The sequence below is a fragment of the Pseudophryne corroboree genome, unplaced genomic scaffold (genome assembly GCF_028390025.1).
Source record: "Pseudophryne corroboree isolate aPseCor3 unplaced genomic scaffold, aPseCor3.hap2 scaffold_670, whole genome shotgun sequence".
In the NCBI taxonomy this organism is placed as follows: Eukaryota; Metazoa; Chordata; class Amphibia; order Anura; family Myobatrachidae; genus Pseudophryne; species Pseudophryne corroboree.
Genome location: NW_026970257.1, coordinates 317,874 through 337,185, shown reverse-complemented (window position 1 = coordinate 337,185; position 19,312 = coordinate 317,874). Strand labels below are relative to the sequence as shown.

The 19,312-nt window shown below is 42.2% G+C and overlaps 5 non-coding genes and 3 pseudogenes across 5 annotated transcripts; 1 reads left to right on the top strand and 7 right to left on the bottom strand.

Moving 5' to 3' along the window:
• Positions 1–479: 479 nt before the first annotated feature.
• Positions 480–658, top strand: LOC135037247 (U1 spliceosomal RNA; annotated as a pseudogene).
• A 2,070-nt stretch (positions 659–2,728) lies between these two features.
• Positions 2,729–2,891, bottom strand: LOC135037181 (U1 spliceosomal RNA). Its single transcript, XR_010231772.1, has one exon. It is a non-coding gene; the product is annotated as a U1 spliceosomal RNA (small nuclear RNA).
• An 8,225-nt stretch (positions 2,892–11,116) lies between these two features.
• On the bottom strand, positions 11,117–11,295 carry LOC135037245 (U1 spliceosomal RNA; annotated as a pseudogene).
• Positions 11,296–14,710: 3,415 nt separating this feature from the next.
• On the bottom strand, positions 14,711–14,874 carry LOC135037136 (U1 spliceosomal RNA). Its single transcript, XR_010231729.1, has one exon. It is a non-coding gene; the product is annotated as a U1 spliceosomal RNA (small nuclear RNA).
• Positions 14,875–15,572: 698 nt separating this feature from the next.
• On the bottom strand, positions 15,573–15,708 carry LOC135037225 (U1 spliceosomal RNA; annotated as a pseudogene).
• A 152-nt stretch (positions 15,709–15,860) lies between these two features.
• Positions 15,861–16,024, bottom strand: LOC135037268 (U1 spliceosomal RNA). Its single transcript, XR_010231831.1, has one exon. It is a non-coding gene; the product is annotated as a U1 spliceosomal RNA (small nuclear RNA).
• Positions 16,025–18,448: 2,424 nt separating this feature from the next.
• LOC135037217 (U1 spliceosomal RNA) lies at positions 18,449–18,612 on the bottom strand. The gene has a single exon (XR_010231799.1). It is a non-coding gene; the product is annotated as a U1 spliceosomal RNA (small nuclear RNA).
• Positions 18,613–18,764: 152 nt separating this feature from the next.
• On the bottom strand, positions 18,765–18,928 carry LOC135037201 (U1 spliceosomal RNA). The gene has a single exon (XR_010231787.1). It is a non-coding gene; the product is annotated as a U1 spliceosomal RNA (small nuclear RNA).
• Positions 18,929–19,312: the final 384 nt, after the last annotated feature.

Here is a 19,312-nt window from a genome sequence, read left to right as displayed (position 1 = left end):
GCTCTGGAGCTGTTACAGTGCCCAGCTGCTGCAAGAAATCAGCTTGAATCCTTCAGGGGCTGGGGCATAGCCAACATGAGCCCCACACCGACAGAGGGTGGAGGTGTTTAATGCGAACTAGGGGTCATCCAAGTGCCGCAAAAGGCCGCCATGCCCTGCACGCCCCTTTTCTCTTTTCATATGCAGACGAGGGTTGAAGCCAACTTTGACCCACTGCTTGGATGACATCGCCATATGCAAATCCATCTGCTGCAGGCCTTCCCCCAGGAATGCTTGCACTAGTTGTTGCATTTGGTTTGTTGTTTGGGGGTGCTTCAGTATTAGGCAGCCTTCTGCCCTCCCATGTTCATCTGAAAATATGTGTTCTCCCTGCAGTTGTTGTCCCCAGATGAGAGTTCCCTTGTGCTGCCTCAGTTGAATCTCCTTTACTTGACAGAGATGTGCCTGAGCAGCGGCCCTCCCCAGCCCTATCCCAAATCATACTTATTTTGCATAGGAGATACCATGGTCATGAAGACTGTTCTCCCAGGGTGCGGTTCATTCATTGCATTCTGGGTATGCTGACCCCTGTGATTTCCCCAAATGTGGGAAACTCGACTGCATTATTTAATGCGAACTAGGGGTCATCCAAGCACCGCAAAAGGCCGCCATGCCCTGCATACCCCTTTTCTCTTTTCATAAGCAGACGAGGTTTGAAGCCAACCTTGACCCACTGCTTGGATGACATCACTTGCTGCCTTTCCAATGAAGCAAGTTTAATTTAATAATAGGTGAAAAACCATCCCTACAAAGGTGTTAATAAGATACTTGGCTTTGTGGACACTTTTCAGAGCACAAATTTGTTAGCATAAAAATAAAGCCAGAAAATGAAGAGCTGTTTAATCACTCAATTGGATTTTTCTGCCAGCATATTTCTTTTTCTCTGCAACCCACTGCTAAATTGTGCTTCGTGGCTGTTTTTTTTATAAAATCTAACTCTGATTACATCAGAGAAGGCCAGGTACCCTACACCATAACAGGGGTTTTCGAAATTTTGACTTGTCTACTTAAAGATCACCAAAATCTGATAACAAGGTCAATTACGTCCCTAGGTGGGATTGAACCACCAACCTTTTGGTTAACAACTGAACACGCTAACTGTTTGTGCCTCAGAGACACTTTGCGAAAGTACATACTGACAAAGGCTAATAAGCATTCATCTAGAACGTTTCCTAGAAAAACTTGAAAAAGTCAATAATCTGGAGAGTTTTTGTAAGATGTTTCTTCCATCAACCAATGAAGAAACACATTGGTACTTTCCCATGATGAGTGAGTGCTTCAGGATCTCTTGCACTTACATGTGCAGCAGAGTACTGTAATGGAAGCATGCTGGGTCCATAACCCAGAGGTAGGCAGATTGAAACTATCCTCTGCTATATGCATTGTTTTTTGTTAATTAAAGTAATCCAAAACTGGGATTGATATTTTTGCTCTTTTATTTTTACTTAAAGTACAATAACTTTTACCATTTTAATTTGTTTTAATAGTATATTGACAGTATTGTTTTCTTTCAAAAATCCACTTAATTTTCTTTACCCTATTATTAAAATGGTAATTGACAAAAACAAACTACATTGTCACCAGAAGAGCAGTACAAAATATACAAGTGATATATTAAAATCATCTTTCCAGCTTTAATTTCAATGATGCCTTGGTGCAACAATTTTGTGAGAAACATCTTCACCCATAAAGAAAGATTTTCTTAATTCCTTACCTGTGTGCTGATTAGATATCACCTTGTTTTCACATTAAACAGACTTCCCCATGAGGAAGCAGCAAGAATGCAGTGACGTTTATGTTTCCTGGTGTCAACCTGTATTATTTCAGTAGACATTGAAATGAGGATGCATCTTGCTTCCTTTCCAATGAAGCAAGTTTAATTCAGTAATAGGTGGATAATCATTCCTACAAAGGTGTTAATCAGAGACTTGGCTTTGTGGACACTTTTCAGAGAGCAAATTTGTTAGCATAAACATAAAATCAGAAAATGAAGAGCTGTTTAATCACTCAATTGGACTTTTCTGCCAGCATAATTTTTTTTCTCTGCAACCCACTGCTAAATTGTGCTTCCTAGCTGTTTTTTATAAAATCACTTAATCAAATCTAACTCTGATTACATCAGAGAAGGCCGGGTACCCTACACCATAAGAGGGGGTTTGAAATTTTGACTTGTCTACTTAAAGATCACCAAAATCTGATAACAAGGTCAATTACGTCCCTGGGTGGGATTGAATCACCAACCTTTAGGTTAATAGCCATACACACTGACTGATTGCGCCACAGCGACACTTTGCAAAAGTACATACTGACAAAGGCTAATAAGCATTCATCTAGAACGTTTCCTAGAAAAACTTTAAAAAGTCAATAATCTGGAGAATTTTTGTAAGAAACACATTGGTACTTTCCCATGATGAGTGAGTGCTTCAGGATCTCTTGCACTTACATGGGCTATTAACCAAAAGGTTCCCACCCAGTGATGTAATTGACCTTGTGATCAGATTTTGGTGATCTTTAAGTAGACAAGTCAAAATTTCAAACCCCCTCTTATGGTGTAGGGTACCTGGCCTTCTCTGACGTAATCAGAGTTAGATTTAATTAAGGTGCGCAAGGACATAGAAGGGAGCGGTTTAAGAAAAGAGAAGTGGAAACAGACAGCAAACTAGGCTGGAGAGAGACCTGAGACAAAGAGATCTGAATTATACGAGAGCCGACCAGGGGAAACACAAATTATGCAGTCAAGTTTCCCACATTTGGGGAAATCGCAGGAGCAGCACACCCAGAGTGCAATGGGTGAGCCTTGCCCTGGGAGAAGCACCTTCATGATCATAGTATCTCACCTGGCAGGTAAGTAGGAGTTGGGCTAGTGCTGGGGAGGGTCGCTGCTCGGGTACGCCCCTGTCAAGTGAAGGAGATCCAACTGAGGCAGCACAAGGGAACTCTCGAAAGAAGAACAAGGCTAGAGGAAGATCTGAGACAAAGAAATCTGACTTTTACCAGAGCTGACCAGAGGAAAGCACAAACACAGTCCCCCACTACCACCAGGAAACATTAACGCCACTGCATCCTTGCTGCTTTCTCATGTGGAAGTCTATTTAATGTGAAAACAAGGTGCTATCTAATTAGCACACAGAAAAGAAAATTAAGTGAATTTTTGAAAGAAAACAATACTGTCAATATACTATTAAAACAAATTAAAATGGTAAAAGTTATTGTACTTTAAGTAAAAATAAAAGAGCAAAAATGTCAATCCCAGTTTTGGATTACTTTAATTAACAAAAAAAATGCATATAGCAGAGGGTAGTTTCAATCTGCCTACCTCTGGGTTATGGACCCAGCATGCTTCCATTACAGTACTCTGCTGCACATGTAAGTGCAAGAGATCCTGAAGCACTCACTCATCATGGGAAAGTACCAATGTGTTTCTTCATTGGTTGATGGAAGAAACATCTTACAAAAACTCTCCACATTATTGACTTTTTAAAATGTTTCTAGGAAACGTTCTAGATGAATGCTTATTAGCCTTTTTCAGTATATGCTTTTGCAAAGTGTCGCTGTGGCGCAATCAGTTAGTGTGTAAGGCTATTAACCAAAAAGTTGGTGGTTCAATCCCACCCAGGGACGTAATTGACCTTGTTATCAGATTTTGGTGATCTTTATGTAGACAAGTAAAAATTTCAAACCCCCTGTTATGGTGTAGGGTACCTGGCCTTCTCTGATGTAATCAGAGTTAGATTTGATTCAGTGATTTTATAAAAAACAGCTAGGAAGCACAATTTAGCAGTGGGTTGCAGAGAAAAAGAAATATGCTGGCAAAAAAATCCAATTGAGTGATTAAACAGCTCTTCATTTTCTGGCTTTATTTTTATGCTAACAAATTTGTTCTGTGAAAAGTGTCCACAAAGCCAAGTCTCTGATTAACACCTTTGTAGGGATGGTTTTTCACCTATTACTAAATTAAACTTGCTTCATTGGAAAGGCAGCAAGATGCATCCTCATTTCAATATCTACAGAAATAATACAGGTTGACACCAGGAAACATTAACGCCACTGCAAACTTGCTGCTTTCTCATGTGGAAGTCTGTTTAATGTGAAAACAAGGTGATATCTAATTAGCACACAGGTAAGGAATTAAGAAAATCTTTATTTAAGGGTGAAGATGTTTCTCACAAAATCGTTGCCCCAATGCATCATTGAAATTCAAGCTGGAAAGATGATTTTAATATATCACTTGTACATTTTGTATTGCTCTTCTGGTGACAATGTAGTTTGTTTTTGTCAATTACCATTTTAATAATCGGGTAAAGAAAATTAATTGGATTTTTGAAAGAAAACAATACTGTCAATATACTATTAAAACAAATTAAAATGGTAAAAGTTATTGTACTTTAAGTAAAAATAAAAGAGCAAAAATATCAATCCCAGTTTTGGATTACTTTAATTAACAAAAAAAATGCATATAGCAGAGGATAGTTTCAATCTGCCTACCTCTGGGTTATGGACCCAGCATGCTTCCATTACAGTACTCTGCTGCACATGTAAGTGCAAGAGGTCCTGAAGCACTCACTTATCATGGGAAAGTACCAATGTGTTTCTTCATTGGTTGATGGAAGAAACATCTTACAAAAACTCTCCACATTATTGACTTTTTAAAATGTTTCTAGGAATCGTTCTAGATGAATGCTTATTAGCCTTTGTCAGTATGTACTTTTGCAAAGTGTAGCTGTGGCGCAATCAGTTAGTGTGTAAGGCTATTAACCAAAAGGTTGGTTGTTCAATCCCACCCAGGGACTTAATTGACCTTGTTATCAGATTTTGGTGATCTTTAAGTAGACAAGTCAAAATTTCAAACCCCCTGTTATGGTGTAGGGTACCTGGCCTTCTCTGATGTAATCAGAGTTAGATTTGATTCAGTGATTTTATAAAAACAGCTAGGAAGCACAATTTAGCAGTGGGTTGCAGAGAAAAAGAAATATGCTGGCAAAAAAATCCAATTGAGTGATTAAACAGCTCTTCATTTTCTGGCTTTATTTTTATGCTAACAAATTTGTTCTCTGAAAAGTGTCCACAAAGCCAAGTCTCTGATTAACACCTTTGTAGGGATGGTTTTTCACCTATTACTAAATTAAACTTGCTTCATTGGAAAGGCAGCAAGATGCATCCTCATTTCAATGTCTACTGAAATAATACAGGTTGACACCAGGAAACATTAACGCCACTGCATCCTTGCTGCTTTCGCATGTTGAAGTCTGTTTAATGTGAAAACAAGGTGATATCTAATTAGCACACAGGTAAGGAATTAAGAAAATCTTTATTCAAGGGTGAAGGTGTTTCTCACAAAATCGTTACCCCAATGCATCATTGAAATTCAAGCTGGAAAGATGATTTTAATATATCACTTGTACATTTTGTATTGCTCTTCTGGTGACAATGTAGTTTGTTTTTGTCAATTACCATTTTAATAATAGGGTAAAGAAAATTAAGTGGATTTTTGAAAGAAAAAAATACTGTCAATATACTATTAAAACAAATTAAAAAGGTAAAAGTTATTGCACTTTAAGTAAAAATAAAAGAGCAAAAATATCAATCCCAGTTTTGGATTACTTTAATTAACAAAAAAAAATGCATATAGCAGAGGATAGTTTCAATCTGCCTACCTCTGGGTTATGGGCCCAGCATTTTTCCATTGCAGTACTCTGCTGCACATGTAAGTGCAAGAGATCCTGAAGCACTCACTCATCATGGGAAAGTACCAATGTGTTTCTTCGTTGGTTGATGGAAGAAACATCTTACAAAAACTCTCCAGATTATTGACTTTTTAAAGTTTTTCTAGGAAACGTTCTAGATGAATGCTTATTAGCCTTTGTCAGTATGTGCGTTTGTAAAGTGTCTCTGTGGCGCAATCTGTTGGTGTGTTTGGTTATTAATCACAGGGTTGGTGGTTCAATCCCACGCAGGGATGTAATTGACCTTGTTATCAGATTTTGGTGATCTTTAAGTAGACAAGTCAAAATTTCAAACCCCCTTCTTATGGTGTAGGGTACCTGGCCTACTCTGATGTAATCAGAGTTAGATTTGAATCAGTGATTTTATAAAAAAAACAGCTAGGAAGCACAATTTAGCAGTGGGTTGCAGAGAAAAAGAAATATGCTGGCAGAAAAATCCAATTGAGTGATTAAACAGCTCTTCATTTTCTGGCTTTATTTTTATGCTAACGAATTTGTTCTCTGAAAAGTGTCCACAAAGCCAAGTATCTGATTAACATATTTGTAGGGATGGTTTTTCACCTATTACTAAATTAAACTTGCTTCATTGGAAAGGCAGCAAGATGCATCCTCATTTCAATATCTACTGAAATAATACAGGTTGACACCAGGAAACATTAACGCCACTGCATCCTTGCTGCTTTCTCATGTGGAAGTCAGTTTAATGTGAAAACAAGGTGATATCTAATTAGCACACAGGTAAGGAATTAAGAAAATCTTTATTTAAGGGTGAAGATGTTTCTCACAAAATCGTTGCCCCAATGCATCATTGAAATTCAAGCTGGAAAGATGATTTTAATATATCACTTGTACATTTTGTATTGCTCTTCTGGTGACAATGTAGTTTGTTTTTGTCAATTACCATTTTAATAATCGGGTAAAGAAAATTAATAGGATTTTTGAAAGAAAACAATACTGTCAATATACTATTAAAACAAATTAAAATGGTAAAAGTTATTGTACTTTAAGTAAAAATAAAAGCTAAAATATCAATCCCAGTTTTGGATTACTTTAATGAACAAAAAAAAAATGCATATAGCAAAGGATAGTTTCAATCTGCCTACCTCTGGGTTATGGGCCCAGCATGCTTCCATTGCAGTACTCTGCTGCACATGTAAGTGCAAGAGATCCTGAAGCACTCACTCATCATGCGAAAGTACCAATGTGTTTCTTCATTGGTTGCTGGAAGAAACATCTTACAAAAACTCTCCAGATTATTGACTTTTTAAAGTTTTTCTAGGAAACGTTCTAGATGAATGCTTATTAGTCTTTGTCAGTATGTACTTTTCGCAAAGTGTCTCTGTGGCGCAATCGGTTAGTGTGTTCAGCTATTAATCAAAAGGTTGGTGGTTCAATCCCGTCCAGGGACGTAATTGACCTTGTGATCAGATTTTGGTAATATTTAAGTAGACAAGTCAAAATTGCAAACCCCCTCTTATGGTGTAGGGTACCTGGCCTTCTCTGATGTAATCAGAGTTAGATTTGATTAAGTGATTTTATAAAAAAACAGCTAGGAAGCACAATTTAGCAGTGGGTTGCAGAGAAAAAGAAAAATGCTGGCAGAAAAATCCAATTAAGTGATTAAACAGCTCTTCATTTTCTGGCTTTATTTTTATGATTACAAATTTGTTCTCTGAAAAGTGTCCACAAAGCCAAGTATCTGATTAACATCTTTGTAGGGATGGTTTTTCACCTATTACTAAATTAAACTTGCTTCATTGGAAAGGCAGCAAGATGCATCCTCATTTCAATATCTACGGAAATAATACAGGTTGACACCAGGAAACATTAACGCCACTGCATCTTTGCTGTTTTCTCATGTGGAAGTCTGTTTAATGTGAAAACAAGGTGATATCTAATTAGCACACAGGTAAGGAATTAAGAAAATCTTTATTTAAGGGTGAAGATGTTTCTCACAAAATCGTTGCCCCAATGCATCATTGAAATTCAAGCTGGAAAGATGATTTTAATATATCACTTGTACATTTTGTATTGCTCTTCTGGTGACAATGTAGTTTGTTTTTGTCAATTACCATTTTAATAATCGGGTAAAGAAAATTAAGTGGATTTTTGAAAGAAAACAATACTGTCAATATACTCTTAAAACAAATTAAAATGGTAAAAGTTATTGTACTTTAAGTAAAAATAAAAGAGCAAAAATATCAATCCCAGTTTTGGATTACTTTAATTAACAAAAAAAAATGCATATAGCAGAGGATAGTTTCAATCTGCCTACCTCTGGGTTATGGACCCAGCATGCTTCCATTACAGTACTCTGCTGCACATGTAAGTGCAAGAGGTCCTGAAGCACTCACTTATCATGGGAAAGTACCAATGTGTTTCTTCATTGGTTGATGGAAGAAACATCTTACAAAAACTCTCCACATTATTGACTTTTTAAAATGTTTCTAGGAATCGTTCTAGATGAATGCTTATTAGCCTTTGTCAGTATGTACTTTTGCAAAGTGTAGCTGTGGCGCAATCAGTTAGTGTGTAAGGCTATTAACCAAAAGGTTGGTTGTTCAATCCCAACCAGGGACTTAATTGACCTTGTTATCAGATTTTGGTGATCTTTAAGTAGACAAGTCAAAATTTCAAACCCCCTGTTATGGTGTAGGGTACCTGGCCTTCTCTGATGTAATCAGAGTTAGATTTGATTCAGTGATTTTATAAAAACAGCTAGGAAGCACAATTTGGCAGTGGGTTGCAGAGAAAAAGAAATATGCTGGCAGAAAAATCCAATTGAGTGATTAAACAGCTCTTCATTTTCTGGCTTTATTTTTATACTAACTAATTTGTTCTCTGAAAAGTGTCCACAAAGCCAAGTATCTGATTAACATATTTGTAGGGATGGTTTTTCACCTATTACTAAATTAAACTTGCTTCATTGGAAAGGCAGCAAGATGCATCCTCATTTCAATATCTACTGAAATAATACAGGTTGATACCAGGAAACATTAACGCCACTGCATCCTTGCTGCTTTCTCATGTGGAAGTCTGTTTAATGTGAAAACAAGGTGATATCTAATTAGCACACAGGTAAGGAATTAAGAAAATCTTTATTTAAGGGTGAAGATGTTTCTCACAAAATCGTTGCCCCAATGCATCATTGAAATTCAAGCTGGAAAGATGATTTTAATATATCACTTGTACATTTTGTATTGCTCTTATGGTGACAATGTAGTTTGTTTTTGTCAATTACCATTTTAATAATAGGGTAAAGAAAATTAAGTGGATTTTTGAAAGAAAACAATACTGTCAATATACTATTAAAACAAATTAAAATGGTAAAAGTTATTGTACTTTAAGTAAAAATAAAAGCTAAAATATCAATCCCAGTTTTGGATTACTTTAATGAACAAAAAAAAAAATTCATATAGCAAAGGATAGTTTCAATCTGCCTACCTCTGGGTTATGGGCCCAGCATGCTTCCATTGCAGTACTCTGCTGCACATGTAAGTGCAAGAGATCCTGAAGCACTCACTCATCATGCGAAAGTACCAATGTGTTTCTTCATTGGTTGCTGGAAGAAACATCTTACAAAAACTCTCCAGATTATTGACTTTTTAAAGTTTTTCTAGGAAACGTTCTAGATGAATGCTTATTAGTCTTTGTCAGTATGTGCTTTTTGCAAAGTGTCGCTGTGGCGCAATCAGTTAGTGTGTAAGGCTGTTAACCAAAAGGTTGGTGGTTCAATCCCACCCAGGGACTTAATTGACCTTGTTATCAGATTTTGGTGATATTTAAGTAGACAAGTCAAAATTGCAAACCCCCTCTTATGGTATAGGGTACCTGGCCTTCTCTGATGTAATCAGAGTTAGATTTGATTAAGTGATTTTATAAAAAAACAGCTAGGAAGCACAATTTAGCAGTGGGTTGCAGAGAAAAAGAAAAATGCTGGCAGAAAAATCCAATTGAGTGATTAAACAGCTCTTCATTTTCTGGCTTTATTTTTATGATTACAAATTTGTTCTCTGAAAAGTGTCCACAAAGCCAAGTATCTGATTAACATCTTTGTAGGGATGGTTTTTCACCTATTACTAAATTAAACTTGCTTCATTGGAAAGGCAGCAAGATGCATCCTCATTTCAATATCTACGGAAATAATACAGGTTGACACCAGGAAACATTAACGCCACTGCATCTTTGCTGTTTTCTCATGTGGAAGTCTGTTTAATGTGAAAACAAGGTGATATCTAATTAGCACACAGGTAAGGAATTAAGAAAATCTTTATTTAAGGGTGAAGATGTTTCTCACAAAATCGTTGCCCCAATGCATCATTGAAATTCAAGCTGGAAAGATGATTTTAATATATCACTTGTACATTTTGTATTGCTCTTCTGGTGACAATGTAGTTTGTTTTTGTCAATTACCATTTTAATAATCGGGTAAAGAAAATTAATTGGATTTTTGAAAGAAAACAATACTGTCAATATACTATTAAAACAAATTAAAATGGTAAAAGTTATTGTACTTTAAGTAAAAATAAAAGAGCAAAAATATCAATCCCAGTTTTGGATTACTTTAATTAACAAAAAAAAATGCATATAGCAGAGGATAGTTTCAATCTGCCTACCTCTGGGTTATGGACCCAGCATGCTTCCATTACAGTACTCTGCTGCACATGTAAGTGCAAAAGATCCTGAAGCACTCACTCATCATGGGAAAGTACCAATGTGTTTCTTCATTGGTTGATGGAAGAAACATCTTACAAAAACTCTCCACATTATTGACTTTTTAAAATGTTTCTAGGAATCGTTCTAGATGAATGCTTATTAGCCTTTGTCAGTATGTACTTTTGCAAAGTGTCGCTGTGGCGCAATCAGTTAGTGTGTAAGGCTGTTAACCAAAAGGTTGGTGGTTCAATCCCACCCAGGGACTTAATCGACCTTGTTATCAGATTTTGGTGATCTTTAAGTAGACAAGTCAAAATTTCAAACCCCCTGTTATGGTGTAGGGTACCTGGCCTTCTCTGATGTAATCAGAGTTAGATTTGATTCAGTGATTTTATAAAAACAGCTAGGAAGCACAATTTAGCAGTGGGTTGCAGAGAAAAAGAAATATGCTGGCAGAAAAATCCAATTGAGTGATTAAACAGCTCTTCATTTTCTGGCTTTATTTTTATGCTAACAAATTTGTGCTCTGAAAAGTGTCCACAAAGCCAAGTATCTGATTAACACCTTTGTAGGGATGGTTTTTCACCTATTATTAAATTAAACTTGCTTCATTGGAAAGGCAGCAAGTGATGTCATCCAAGCAGTGGGTCAAAGTTGGCTTCAAACCTCGTCTGCTTATGAAAAGAGAAAAGGGGTATGCAGGGCATGGCGGCCTTTTGCGGTGCTTGGATGACCCCTAGTTCGCATTAAATAATGCAGTCGAGTTTCCCACATTTGGGGAAATCACAGGGGTCAGCATACCCAGAATGCAATGAATGAACCGCACCCTGGGAGAACAGTCTTCATGACCATGGTATCTCCTATGCAAAATAAGTATGATTTGGAATAGGGCTGGGGAGGGCCGCTGCTCAGGCACATCTCTGTCAAGTAAAGGAGATTCAACTGAGGCAGCACAAGGGAACTCTCATCTGGGGACAACAACTGCAGGGAGAACACATATTTTCAGATGAACATGGGAGGGCAGAAGGCTGCCTAATACTGAAGCACCCTCAAACAACAAACCAAATGCAACAACTAGTGCAAGTATTCCTGGGGGAAGGCCTGCAGCAGATGGATTTGCATATGGCGATGTCATCCAAGCAGTGGGTCAAAGTTGGCTTCAACCCTCGTCTGCATATGAAAAGAGAAAAGGGGCGTGCAGGGCATGGCGGCCTTTTGCGGCACTTGGATGACCCCTAGTTCGCATTAAACACCTCCACCCTCCGTCGCTGTGGGGCTCATGTTGGCTATGCCCCAGCCCCTGAAGGATTCAAGCTGATTTCTTGCAGCAGCTGGGCACTGTAACAGCTCCAGAGCTGCTCTGTAAGGCAAGTAAAAGGGTGTGGGCCCTGCAGCACTACCTGTAGTTTGCATTGTGCATTGGAAGGCACAAAGTAAGCAGACGGGAGGAGAAGTCAGGATAGTGCACAAGGGTATAGACGGGAGGGGCTCAAGAAAAAAGAAGTGGAAACAGACAGCAAACTAGGCTTCCAATGCACAATGCAAACTACAGGTAGTGCTGCAGGGCCCACACCCTTTTACTTGCCTTACAGAGCAGCTCTGGAGCTGTTTAATCACTCAATTGGATTTTTCTGCCAGCATAATTTTTCTCTTACGTCCTAGAGGATGCTGGGGACTCCGTAAGGACCATGGGGGATAGACGGGCTCCGCAGGAGACATGGGCACTTTAAGAAAGACTTTAGATCTGGGTGTGCACTGGCTCCTCCCTTTATGCCCCTCCTCCAGACCTCAGTTTACTACTGTGCCCAGAGGAGACTGGGTGCTTTTCAGGGAGCTCTCCTGAGTTTCCTGACAGAAAGTATATTTGTTAGATTTTTTTATTTTCAGGGAGCCTGCTGGCAACAGACTCCCTGCATCGAGGGGCGGAGGGGAGAGATGCACACCTACTTCTGTGAGTTGATAGGCTCTGCTTCTTAGGCTACTGTACAGCATTAGCTCCAGAGGGATCGGTACGCAGGTCTCACCCTCGCCGTCCGTCCCAGAGCCGCGCCGCCGTCCCCCTCGCAGAGCCGGAAGATAGAAGCCGGGTGAGTATGAGAAGAAAAGAAGACTTCAGAGGCGGCGGAAGACTTCATGATCTTCACTGAGGTAACGCACAGCAGTAAAGCTGTGCTCCATTGCTCCAATACACCTCACACACGGCAGTCAGTGTAAGGGTGAAGGGCGCAGGGGGGACGCCCTGGGCAGCAATATAGACCACTCTTTGGCAAAATAAATATATATGCAGCTAGGCACTGTATATATATATATAAGAGCCCCCGCCATTTTTTTACTATATTTGAGCGGGACAGAAGCCCATCGCTGAGGGGGTGGGGCTTCTCCCTCAGCACTCACCAGCGCCATTTTCTCCACAGCACCGCTGAGGGGAAGCTCCACGGACTCTCCCCTGCTTATACCACGGTAGAAAGAGGGTCTTAAAGAAGAGGGGGGCACATAATTAGGCGCATATATATATGGAAATACAGCGCTACTGGGTAAACATAAAATTATTGTGTTTTTTTCCTGGGTCATATAGCGCTGGGGTGTGTGCTGGCATACTCTCTCTCTCTGTCTCTCCAAAGGGCCTTGTTGGGGAACTGTCCTCAGATAAGAGGATTCCCTGAGTGTATGGTGTGTCGGTACACGTGTGTCGACATGTCTGAGGTAGAAGGCTCTCCTAGAGAGGAGCAGGAGCAAATTAATGTGGTGTCTCCATCGACAACGCCGACACCTGACTGGATGGATATGTGGAATGTTTTAAGTGCTAATGTAAACTTATTACACAAGAGATTAGACAAAGCTGAAGCTAGGGAACAGTCAGGGAGTCAACCCATGCCTGTCCCTATGTCGCAGGGACCTTCGGGGTCTCAAAAGCGCCCACTATCCCAAATAGTTGACACAGATACCGACACAGATTCTGACTCCAGTGTCGACTACGATGATGCAAAGTTACAGCCAAAATTGGCTAAATGTATTCGATATATGATTATTGCAATAAAAGATGTTTTGCACATCACAGAGTCCCCTGTCCCTGACACGAGGGTACACATGTATAAGGGAAAGAAACCTGAGATAACCTTTCCCCCCTCACATGAGTTGAACGAATTATGTGAAAAAGCTTGGGAATCTCCAGACAAAAAGCTGCAGATTCCCAAAAGGATTCTTATGGCGTATCCTTTCCCGCCAATGGACAGGATACGGTGGGAATCCTCCCCTAGGGTGGATAAAGCATTGACACGCTTATCCAAAAAGGTAGCGCTGCCATCCCAGGATACGGCTACCATCAGGGACCCTGCTGACCGCAAGCAGGAGGTTACCCTAAAGTCCATTTACACACATTCTGGTACCTTACTCAGACCGGTAATTGCGTCGGCCGGGGTTGTAGCGCAGTGGCAGCATGGACAGATACCTTATCAGCAGAGATTGAGACCCTAGATAAGGATGCTATGTTATTGACCATAGGGCATATAAAAGATGCTGTCCTATATATGAGAGATGCTCAAAGTGACATTAGTCTACTGGGTTCTAGAATAAACGCTATGTCGATTTCTGCTAGACGAGTCCTATGGACCCGGCAATGGACAGGTGATGCCGACTCAAAAAGGCATATGGAGGTTTTACCTTACAGGGGTGAGGAATTGTTTGGGGAAAGTCTCTCGGACCTAGTCTCCACAGCTACAGCTGGTAAATCAAATTTTTTGCCTTATATTCCCTCACAGCCTAAGAAAGCACCACATTATCAAATGCAGTCCTTTCGATCACAGAGAAACAAGAAAGTACGAGGTGCGTCCTTTCTTGCCAGAGGTAAGGGCAGAGGGAAGAAGCTGCACAACACAGCTAGTTCCCAGGAACAGAAGTCCTCCCCGGCCTCTACAAAATCCACCGCATGACGCTGGGGCTCCGCTAAAGGAGTCCGCCCAGTTGGGGGCACGTCTTCGAGTTTTCAGCCACATCTGGGTTCATTCGCAGGTGGATCCCTAGGCAATAGAAATTGTTTCTCAGGGTTACAAGCTGAAATTCGAAGAGGTGCCTCCTCGCCGGTTTTTCAAATCGGCCCTACCATCTTCTCCCCAGGAAAGGGAGATAGTGTTAAATGCAATTCACAAATTGTATCTTCAACATATGCCGCTGTTCGGGCACCCCCCTGTCAAGTGAAAGAGATCCAACTGAGGCAGCACAAGGGAACTCTCGAAAGAAGAACAAGGCTAGAGGAAGATCTGAGACAAAGAAATCAGACTTTTTCCAGAGCTGACCAGAGGAAAGCACAAACACAGTCCCCCACTACCACAAATAATGCAGTCGAGTTTCCCACATTTGGGGAAATCACAGGGGTCAGCATACCCAGAATGCAATGAATGAACCTCACCCTGGGAGAAAAATCTTCATGACCATGGTATCGCCTATGCAAAATAAGTATGATTTGGGATAGGGCTGGGGAGGGCCGCTGCTCAGGCACATCTCTGTCAAGTAAAGGAGATTCAACTGAGGCAGCACAAGGGAACTCTCATCTGGGGACAACAACTGCAGGGAGAACACATATTTTCAGATGAACATGTGAGGGCAGAAGGCTGCCTAATGCTGAAGCACCCCCAAACAACAAACCAAATGCAACAACTAGTGCAAGCATTCCTGGGGGAAGGCCTGCAGCAGATGGATTTGCATATGGTGATGTCATCCAAGCAGTGGGTCAAAGTTGGCTTCAACCCTCGTCTGCATATGAAAAGAGAAAAGGGGCGTGCAGGGCATGGCGGCCTTTTGCAGCGCTTGGATGACCCCTAGTTCGCATTACACACCTCCACCCTCCTTCGGTGTGGGGCTCATGTTGGCTATGCCCCAGCCCCTGAAGCATTCAAGCTGATTTCTTGCAGCAGCTGGGCACTGTAACTGCTCCAGAGCTACTCTGTAAGGCAAGTAAAAGGGTGTGGGCCCTGCAGCACTACCTGTAGTTCGCATTGTGCGTTGGAAGGCACGAAGTAAGCAGACGGGAGAAGTCAGGATAGTGCGCAAGGGCATAGAAGGGAGCGGCTCAAGAAAAGAGAAGTGGAAACAGACAGCAAACTAGGCTGTAGAGAGACCTGAGACAAAGAGATCTGAATTATACGAGAGCCGACGAGGGGAAACACAAATTATGCAGTCAAGTTTCCCACATTTGGGGAAATCGCAGGAGCAGCACACCCAGAGTGCAATGGTTGAGCCTTGCCCTGGGAGAAGCACCTTCATGATCATAGTATCTCACCTGGCAGGTAAGTAGGAGTTGGGCTAGAGCTGGGGAGGGTCGCTGCTCGGGTTCCCCCCTGTGAAGTGAAGGAGATCCAACTGAGGCAGCACCTTGGAACTCTCGAAAGAAGAACAAGGCTAGAGGAAGATCTGAGACAAAGAAATCTGACTTTTACCAGAGCTGACCAGAGGAAAGCACAAACACAGTCCCCCACTACCACAAATAATGCAGTCGAGTTTCCCACATTTGGGAAAATCACAGGGGTCAGCATACCCAGAATGCAATGAATGAACCTCACCCTGGGAGAACAATCTTCATGACCATGGTATCTCCTATGCAAAATAAGTATGATTTGGGATAGGGCTGGTGAGGGCCGCTGCCCAGGCACATCTCTGTCAAGTAAAGGAGATTCAACTGAGGCAGCACAAGGGAACTCTCATCTGGGGACAACAACTGCAGGGAGACCACATCTTTTCAGATGAACATGGGAGGGCGGAAGGCTGCCTAATACTGAAGCACCATCAAATATCAAACCATATGCAACAACTAGTACAAGCACTCCTGGGGGAAGGTCTGCAGCAGACGGATTTGCATACGGTGATGTTATCCAAGCAGTGGGCCAAAGTTGACTGGAACCCTCATCTGCATATGAAAAGAGAAAAGGGGCATGCAGGGCATGGCGGCCTTTTGCAGTGCTTGGATGACCCCTAGTTCGCATTAAACACCCCCACCCTCCTTTGGTGTGGGGCTCATGTTGGCCATGCCCCATCCCCTGAAGCATTCAAGCTGATTTCTTGCAGCAGCTGGGCACTGCAACAGCTCCAGAGCTGTTCTGTAAGGCAAGAAAAAGGGTGTGGGCCCTGCAGCACCACCTGTTGTTCGCATTGTGCGTTGGAAGGCACAAATTAAGCAGACGGGAGGAGAAGTCAGGATAGTGCGCAAGGGCATACTTTTCTCTTAGTCCGGGGGCAAGGCTTCAAAATGGGGTCTGCAACGGAGGAGACACAGGGGGCGTGGTCACAGCAGCTTTTCTCTACAGCCTGCACCAGCAGGAGCCTACACCATTTTTTATGATCACGCTGAACTGCAGTGCGACTGCAATTACAGCATGGTCAAGAAGGGAGGCGTCATGCTGGGTGGCCATGCCCTGTCACTGTGCAGGAGCCAGCACAGCTCACACACTAGTCCCCGGGTGCAGCCCCCAACCCCCGGGACACCCGGAGCAACAAAATGTAGATTCAGGCCACCAGGCCACGCCCCTACCTATGAAACCATGCCTCCTTTTTACCATTGCGCTGTTTATCTGCGCGCACTGCATTACAATCTCCCTCGCCACCTCTCTGGGTGTCACCAGTGATAGTGACACCTCTGCCATGCTTGTAGCAGCTGGTCCTAAGATCTACGCCTCAAGCCCTGAGTGTTTGCCCTTGTGACTTGTTGATCATCATAGCGAAGCAGATGCTTACAGAAAACTGCAGGGGCTTAGATTGAAAATAAAAAAATTGATGGGTATAAGGTAGAGAGGAGCGGGTTCGGTTCTCCGAGAACCGAATTCCCCACGAACTCCACGTGGTTTACACTGGTCCGAGGCAGGCTCGGTTGTTCCCGCCTGACTCGGAAAACCTGAACAAGGGAAAATGTCATCATCCCGCTGTCGGATTCTTGCGAGATTCGGATTCCATATAAAGAGCTGCGCGTTGCTGCCATTTTTACTCGTGCATTGAAGAGAGAGCGGAGAGGACGTGGCTATGTTCTCTCAGTGGAAATCTCAATATCAGTGCTCAGTATCAGTGGTTACTTATTGCTGCTCAGTAATACTAGTAGTGTGTCTCTCCTGCTCAGTGTCAGTTCTCAGTAGTATCCTCATCAGTGCTCAGTATCACTGCTCATTGTCTTGTGCTGCATTGTGGTGCTCAGCATACTACAGTACATTACTAATAGTCCAGTGCTGCATCTTGCTGCTCAGTGTCAGTTCTAGTATCCTCATCAGTGCTCACTATCACTGCTCATTGCATTGTGGTGTTCTGTATACTACAGTAACATAGTAATATAGTATATATAGAGGAGCGGGTTCGGTTCTCCGAGAACCGAATTCCCTACGAACTCCACGTGGTTTACACTGGTCCGAGGCAGGCTCGGTTGTTCCCGCCTGACTCGGAAAACCTGAACAAGGGAAAATGTCATCATCCCGCTGTCGGATTCTCGCGAGATTCGGATTCCATATAAAGAGCTGCGCGTTGCCGCCATTTTTACTCGTGCATTGAAGAGAGAGCGGAGAGGACGTGGCTATGTTCTCTCAGTGGAAATCTCAATATCAGTGCCCAGTATCAGTGGTTACTTATTGCTGCTCAGTAATACTAGTAGTGTGTCTCTCCTGCTCAGTGTCAGTTCTCAGTAGTATCCTCATCAGTGCTCAGTATCACTGCTCATTGTCTTGTGCTGCATTGTGGTGCTCAGCATACAACAGTACATTACTAATAGTCCAGTGCTGCATCTTGCTGCTCATGTTGGCTATGCCCCAGCCCCTGAAGCATTCAAGCTGATTTCTTGCAGCAGCTGGGCACTGTAACAGCTCCAGAGCTGCTCTGTAAGGCAAGTAAAAGGGTGTTGGCCCTGCAGCACTACCTGTAGTTTGCATTGTGCGTTGGAAGGCACAAAGTAAGCAGACAGGAGAAGTCAGGAGAGTGCACAAGGGCATAGAAGGCAGGGGCTCAAGAAAAGAGAAGTGGAAACAGACAGCAAACTAGGCTGGAGAGAGACCTGAGACAAAGAGATCTGAATTATACGAGTAGCCGACCAGAGGAAACACAAATTATGCAGTCAAGTGTCCCACATTTGGGGAAATCGTAGGAGCAGCACACCCAGAGTGCAATGGGTGAGCCTTGCCCTGGGAGAAGCACCTTCCTGATCATAGTATCTCACTTGGCAGGTAAGTAGGAGTTGGGCTTGAGCTGGGGAGGGTCGCTGCTCGGGCACCCCCCTGTCAAGTGAAGGAGATCCAACTGAGGCAGCACAAGGAAACTCTCGAAAAAAGAACAAGGCTAGAGGAAGATCTGAGACAAAGAAATCTGACTTTTACCAGAGCTGACCAGAGGAAAGCACAAACACAGTCCCCCACTACCACAAATAATGCAGTCGAGTTTCCCACATTTGGGGAAATCACAGGGGTCAGCATACCCAGAATGCAATGAATGAACCTCACCCTGGGAGAACAATCTTCATGACCATGGTATCTCCTATGCAAAATAAGTATGATTTGGGATAGGGCTGGGGAGGGCCGCTGCTCAGGCACATCTCTGTCAAGTTAAGGAGATTCAACTGAGGCAGCACAAGGGAACTCTCATCTGGGGACAACAACTGCAGGGAGAACACATATTTTCAGATGAACATGGGAGAGCAGAAGGCTGCCTAATACTGAAGCACCCCAAACAACAAACCAAATGCAACAACTAGTACAAGCATTCCTGGGGGAAGGTCTGCAGAAGACGGATTTGCATACGGTGATGTTATCCAAGCAGTGGGCCAAAGTTGACTGGAACCCTCATCTGCATATGAAAAGAGAAAAGGGGCATGCAGGGCATGGCGGCCTTTTGCAGTGCTTGGATGACCCCTAGTTCGCATTAAACACCTCCCCCCT